This window comes from Musca autumnalis, unplaced genomic scaffold, assembly GCF_047663935.1.
Source record: "Musca autumnalis isolate F117 unplaced genomic scaffold, ASM4766393v1 scaffold_2, whole genome shotgun sequence".
Lineage (NCBI taxonomy): Eukaryota > Metazoa > Arthropoda > Insecta > Diptera > Muscidae > Musca > Musca autumnalis.
This window is the reverse complement of record NW_027411755.1, coordinates 106,235,776-106,242,558: the sequence shown is the minus strand read 5'-3', so window position 1 is coordinate 106,242,558 and position 6,783 is coordinate 106,235,776. Positions and strand designations below refer to the sequence as shown.

The following is a 6,783-nucleotide window of genomic DNA, read 5'->3' as shown; positions in this document are numbered from 1 at the left end:
TAGTGCGAAGGTGCGTCTGTGTGTTCGTTGCACAGATTCGAGGTGTTACCACATGTTCTGGATGACTCTCGAACAGGGAGATTTTGGGATATAAATACAGGTGGAACCAGCAACGGCGAGTTAGTTGTGTTTTAAGCGTTGAACTGAACAGATCGGTTAAAGGAGTGCTGCGTGCTAACTAGAGACAAATTGTGTGCTTAGTAATTAAAGTGGGTTCCGAATAAGTGTAATAAAGTAAATAAAGCATTGTAGAAACGTAATCTAAAACGAACCCTGTTTTATTTGGTACAAATCGTACTGGGGAAGAAAACAACGTCTACACGGAGATTAGTTAAATCTAATTCCGTAACAATTGGTGTCAGGAGTGAGATTACGATCATCCTACAATGAAGTTTAAGGATCTACGAGTGGAAGACTTGAAGAAGGAGCTAAGTAAGTTGGACTTGTCTTCTACTGGCAACAAGGCCGAACTACAAAAACACTTGTTGGAAGAGTTTGAGCGCCGTGGAATAAACATCGACGCATATGAGTTCGACAGCAAGGAGGAAATCGAGTTATCGCCAAAGGGCGAATCCAGCGTTGAGGAAGTTTCGTCGGTAGCTGCCAGTGGTGACGATTTGAAATCAATGCTGGCTATGATAATGCAGGAAATGAATAGGAAAGGTGAAGAAAATTCCAAAATGATGGAGAAATTAGATGCCAAAATGGACGAAAATTCCAGTAAAATGTTAGAAGAGATGTCTAGAAAGAATGAAGAAACTTCCAGACTTATGATGGAAATGAACGCAGAAAAAAATGGTTGAAGAAAATTCCAGTAAAATGTTGGAAGAGATGTCCAGAAAGTGTGAAGAAAATTCCAGGAATTAGAGGAAAAATTAGAAGAGAAATTAGAGGAAAAATTAGAAGAGAACTCTAGAAAAATCGCTAAGGGCATGGAAGAGAAATTAGAGGAATTCTTGAACAATTAACTAGAAACTCGATGGTGATTGCAAAGAGAGTGACAAACGTGGAGGTACAAATTAAAGAGTTGGATAAAAAGATGTTGTCTGTTGACGAGAAATTTCTGGCCAATGACGAGAAATTTGTGAACCTTGAGAAGAAAATGTCGGAACTGGAAATCAAAGGCGGTCCAGTGAGAGCTATTCATAACACGTTTAAAATCAAGTCTCAAGTCAATGTGTTCAAATTACAGTTTGAGACAGTGGTACATTTTAGAAGCAATCGCTTATAGATCCCTAGACAAGCAAGCCAATTTTTTTATCCCTACAGTCAAAGTTTTTTTCTGAACACAAGAAAGAGTATCTAAAATTATAAGAATTCGTTTAGAAAAAATAAAGAAATACAAACTAAAGATACGAACATTGCTGTAATTCACGAGACGCAAATTATTTTTTAAGTGGAGTTAGAGTTTTTTGGAAATCTAAACTGGAGTTGGAGGAAATATGAAAAACCATTTGGATGGTGAAGTAATATCAGTTGCGGTGTCACAAAAAGCAGAGCAGAGGAAGTAAACTCAGTTATGATCAAATTTAATGGAGAGTTTTTATAATTTGTATTAGTGTAATAAAATTAATATTCTTGTTTGCACGTATAAGCAATGAATTTTATTTATTTTGGGATATTTGGAATGGCTTGCATTTTATAGCATCTTTAGACTGCATTTAATTTCAATCCAAAACACTACGTCAAAGGCTGTGATTTGGATCGAAAATGGAGTGCATCCTAGCTGTGTGCCGTGGAAGCAAAATGGAGTGCATCCTAGCTGCGCGCTCTCTTGTAAAATTCATAGGCGAATTCATAGGAAAAGATGTACTCCAGCGGCAATTGTTCTAGTGATTTAACTGCATCCGCGGATGCAAACTTTTTGCTGGATACTTATGGCATTGCAGGGCGGTGCTGCTGAGGTAATACAGAGTATTCCCGCCGCTTCTAGGAACAACTATGGAGATATAAAGGCCGCTCTTGAACGTACGTACGTACGGTATTGAACACAAGCAAGAGGTGTACCGAATGGAACTGAGGGGAAGAGTCCAGAAGCCAAATGAGACCTTACAAGATTTTGCGGCTGAAGTAGAGCGGTTGGCGCAGTTGGCATATTCCGTAGAGACACATCCATTAGTGGACCGCATAAAGATTGAGACATTTGCTAGTGGTATTCGTGATCCAGAGATAAAATTTGCGACGTATGCGGCACCGATGGGAACATTTGCAGAAACCGTGTCATTTGCGCTGGCCCAAGAAACCGCGAGGATGCTGGTGAAACCTAAAGCGCTCGGCACACACGGTGCGTTGTGCCTTGCGGTACAACAACCACATAAAAAAAGTGTAAGTGATGCCAAGTTTTTTGAAAAACAACAATGTGGCTAACGCATTAAATTTAAACATAATTTAACTTTTTTGGGACAACGCGTGTCCCAACGTGTCACTAAACGGACCATATGTGCCGAGCGCTTAAATCTTACAACGTGCGGAGGCTGGAAGTTGAGGACAACAATTCCCAGACCGTTGTCGAGCTGCTGAAAGATGCATTAATGCGTGTGAAACGAGGGGCTGCTAGAACGAAAAAGACTTGTTATAACTGTCGAAAAACTGGGCACATGGCCCGAGAATGCAGATTGCGGCAAGCAAGGCCCAGATCTGCCTCACCGCCGTCAAAAAGCGACGACCAACCGGTGGCCAAGAATCTGGAAAGAGAGACATCAGGTGAATCAGATAAAGCAAGTTCAACCAATCACGAGGCGCCGCCGGCAGAGGAGGAAAACGAAGGTCCCACAATTTCTATAGCCATAGTCCAGCAGAAGAATCACAACTTAACGGTTAATGGCTTTATTAATGGTGTATTGCGTACCTTGACATTGGACACCGGTGCAACAAAGTCCAATATTAGACCGGATTTGGTAAAAGGGAAGGTATTGCGTTAAATGGAGTCAAATTGCGGACGGCCACAGGCGAGACTTCAACAGTACATGGATAGGCCTAGCAAAGGCTGAGCATTGTTAGAAAATCAGTAAATTTCGATTTTATAGTGGCCGATATTGTGGACGAAGTTATACTTGGTGTAGACTTCATGATTGCCTTCGACATCAATCTGGACATAAAGCACCGTGTGATGACATGGTCCAATGCGGAAATACCGATAAATGTGGGCTACAACGAGAAGAAAAGCTTGCGTCGCCCAAGTGCAGAATCTGACGAAATCGATGTAGATGTCCGTGCGCTGAAAGTGGAAGCCGTCGACAATTGACCCGTAGGAAAGCGGAAAAATCCCGCATGGAGGAAAAAAAAACGAAGATGTACGTCGAGGAAAGGTCCATCGAAAAGCGGCCGTACAACAAGGAAGGACAAGTCCGATGAAGAACAGGTGGCACACAGGAGGGTAACCACGAAGAAAGAAGATATAAAGTTGCGATTCCTGGAGAGAAAGCAACGTCGTCCAGAAGAGCAAAAGTCCAAAGCTGACGGCGTAGAGGGTAAATCTTAATAGGTTGCCACCACCACGGAATGAGAACTTTGTCTAGTCAAGAGGAACATGCTTAAGCGGGAGGCAGTGTTACGAATGTAACTGATAGGTTTAAGTTAATTTAGTTTGATTTCCGTTAATTTAAAAATTTGAATTGTACCGTAATGGTTTTATTACGCAGTTACTTTATTTAAGCAACAACAACTACCATGTAGAATTCTCTTCATCATTCTAGTTCTTACTTTACCTTTCATTAATGTGCTTTTGTTTGTTTTGCCATAATCATGTAATTATCGTTTAGTGTGCTACTTCTTTATTTCTTGCATTTGTTTGTTGCTATAATTACGTCATTGAAGTCGTTTCCGAATAAGTGTAATAAAGTAAATAAAGCATTGTAGAAACGTAATCTAAAACGAACCCTGTTTTTTTTGTACAAATCGTACTGGGGAATAAAACAACGTCTACACGGAGATTAGTTAAATCTAATTCCGTAACAATATTTTTGAAGGTTTCAATAAACAAAGAGAAAATCCCTACAACTTTCTTATGTGCTAGCACACTGGTTTCGATTTCCACTGCTAATTTCATTACTTAACCCTGCGTTTACAAATGACAGGACAGTTGACTTCATGTATTGATTGTCAAAATCCAACAACTTACTTGAGTGACGTAGGCGTCTCGACAACTGCAAAAACTGTTGTAAAATTATGAATGAAAATCTTCGATTTTCTTTGGTTTTCCGTTTACATATTTTGTTTTTGTTCATGTTCTTTTGTTTTCAAAACATTTCAATTATTGTCTCACACATTTTCACAAAATATTAAAGAATTTGTTAACCCTACTGTCTGTGAAAAACTGATGGGCAGCTGGGAGACAGCCGACAAATGTATGTGTTAGTAAATCAGAGTTGTATTTGAAGACAAACTGGCTGGTGTAAACGCCTAGTAAGGTGTGTTTAGACTAGCCATCAATGTCCTATGAGCTGTCACTTATTTTATCCATACTATTCCACTTTTAGTTTTTGCGTTCACACTAGCATACAATTTCGTATGGCCAAAAAATATAATTCACGCAACACAATTTATTTTGTTAAAAACTATAACCCCACTCGCATTTTCGTTTTCTTTATGCCCGTAATTTCAATGCCTAAAGCTATGGTCACATTAGTCCCGGGCCACACTAGAATAATTTCACTGAAATTTTAAAATGAAATTATGAGTCTCTACATGGTATAATACTATGTTTACATTTACAAAATCCACTCGATTTCAACTGTCAATTCCATTGCTCAAACGTAAAATGAAATCCAATCGATTTTAGATGAGATTTCATTTGACGTATTCGCAAAGGAATTGACAGTTGAAATCGAGTGGATTTCGTAAATGTAAACATAGTATAAGTAAAGAGGTAAATTTAAATGGAAAAAATCTATAGAACCCCTGTTTTTCCTGAACTCCTAAAACATCAAAATTCGTAAACACAAAAGAAACAAGTGGGTTTGTTTACAATACCAATGTTGAGCATTTTATAAAAAACACGAAAAATGAATGAAGGGCCAAGGTTTCTCCACATAATCGAGTTGTGGATATGATAAAATGTTTGTTTCAATGAAAAGCTGAAAATTTCTTCCATACACATGTTCTAAAAACTATTTTAAAAACCATTGAATTCGATTGCTTTTAAAATTGTTTGGCATATTATTCAAACAGCACACACACATACAAAGATTGTGTATATTGTGTTGACGTTTTAGGAACAGTCGAAAGAAAAAAATTAAATTGACTGGAAGCTTTAGCTAAATGCTAAAATGCTGTAAACAAACACACTTGTTGCTTTTGTGTTTACTGATTTTGTCGTTTTGGAATTCAGGAAAAACAAGGGTTCTATAGATTGTTTTCATTTAAATCTACCTCTTTACTTATACAATGAGAGAACTGAAAAAAAATATTAAAATAGTTCGGGAACGGAAAAATGGAAAATACGTAAAAAACTGGAACAAATGTCGAAGTCAGCGTATCAGCCAATCAGACGCCGGCAACCACTTTACTATTTTTTACGCGCTCAAATTCGTCGAGTTAAAAGTTTAAAGAGAAACGAACATTTTTTTACTTCATACAATGGTCAAGTGGGTTGGTGGAAGGAAACACATACATATGTGCTCATTCACCACGACTGGTTAATGGTTACTTGACACCATTCAGAGTACTCTTTTATTATTTCTTTTTGGTATTTGCATACTAAACAAATATACATAATATACTTGCGAAAGAAAGACTATAGCAAAACAAATGTGTTTGAATTAATAAAAGAAAAATTAAACAAAAGTTAAAGAACATGTAGCAAAAAAAGGCAGTCTATAAATCAATTCTGCTTATGTTGATGAAGTCGATTAGCTCCTTAAAGTGATTGGCATTTTTCGATTTAAGAACATCAGGTAGGTTGTTGAACTCCCGGAAGATTTTATATTTATTCCTGTGTGTCTCATATTTCTTACAGTGGAAGATCAGATGTTTTTCATCCTCAATAACATCGCATAGCTCACAAAGGCTGGAGTTGCAGATGCCAATTCTGTGGTAGTATTTTTTTGTGTACGTATGTCCACTGAAAAGTCTATTAATGACTTTTATATCTTCAGATTTGAACTTTGATGTTTTGTACCATGGATGTTTCGACGGTTCAGGGAAAAATTGGTAAAAATATGCACCTTTGGATAAGGATATATGCTTATAACTGTTTGTGAAATCAATCCATAACTGTTCTTCAATTTTTTTAGATGCATCAGTGACCGAAAGTGATAGAGGTATGACACATCCCGTGTCCGCAGCATGCTTGGCGTAATAATCAGCCGTCTCGTTTGGTCCAATCCCAACGTGCGATGGGGTCCAAATAAAAGTAATTTTCTTTATGTTAGACTGTAAAATTTTTCTAGTTATGCTGTAGGCGGTGCAATTAAATAAAGAGTTATTTCTTAGAAGAAGGCAGGCATTTTTGCTATCGGTGAATATTGCAGCAGTACTTATTCCATCCTCAATTATGACGTCAATGGCTTTCTCAATGGCATGTAATTCACCCGTTAAGGACGAAACCTTTTCTGAAATCCTATATAGGAAATTTTGGTTGGACGAAATGTTGCACACTGAACACCCAGTACTGTTTGTAGAGACCGAGGCATCAGTGGCCCAAATTGATGTTCCTATTGACTTAAAATCATTTATAATTTTGTTATATATCACTTTCAGACATTCTACAGATATATCATTCCTGTTGGTGACAAAATTATTTAGTTGGAAGTTAATCTTTCCTGATGAGTCTACATTGTAGCC

At 37.7% G+C, this 6,783-nt stretch overlaps 1 long non-coding RNA gene across 1 annotated transcript; it reads left to right on the top strand.

Moving 5' to 3' along the window:
• The first annotated feature begins 5,671 nt into the window (after positions 1-5,671).
• On the top strand, positions 5,672-6,437 carry LOC141393002 (uncharacterized). Its single transcript, XR_012409956.1, has 4 exons — positions 5,672-5,894; positions 5,957-6,033; positions 6,096-6,150; positions 6,234-6,437. It is a non-coding gene; the product is annotated as an uncharacterized lncRNA (long non-coding RNA).
• Positions 6,438-6,783: the final 346 nt, after the last annotated feature.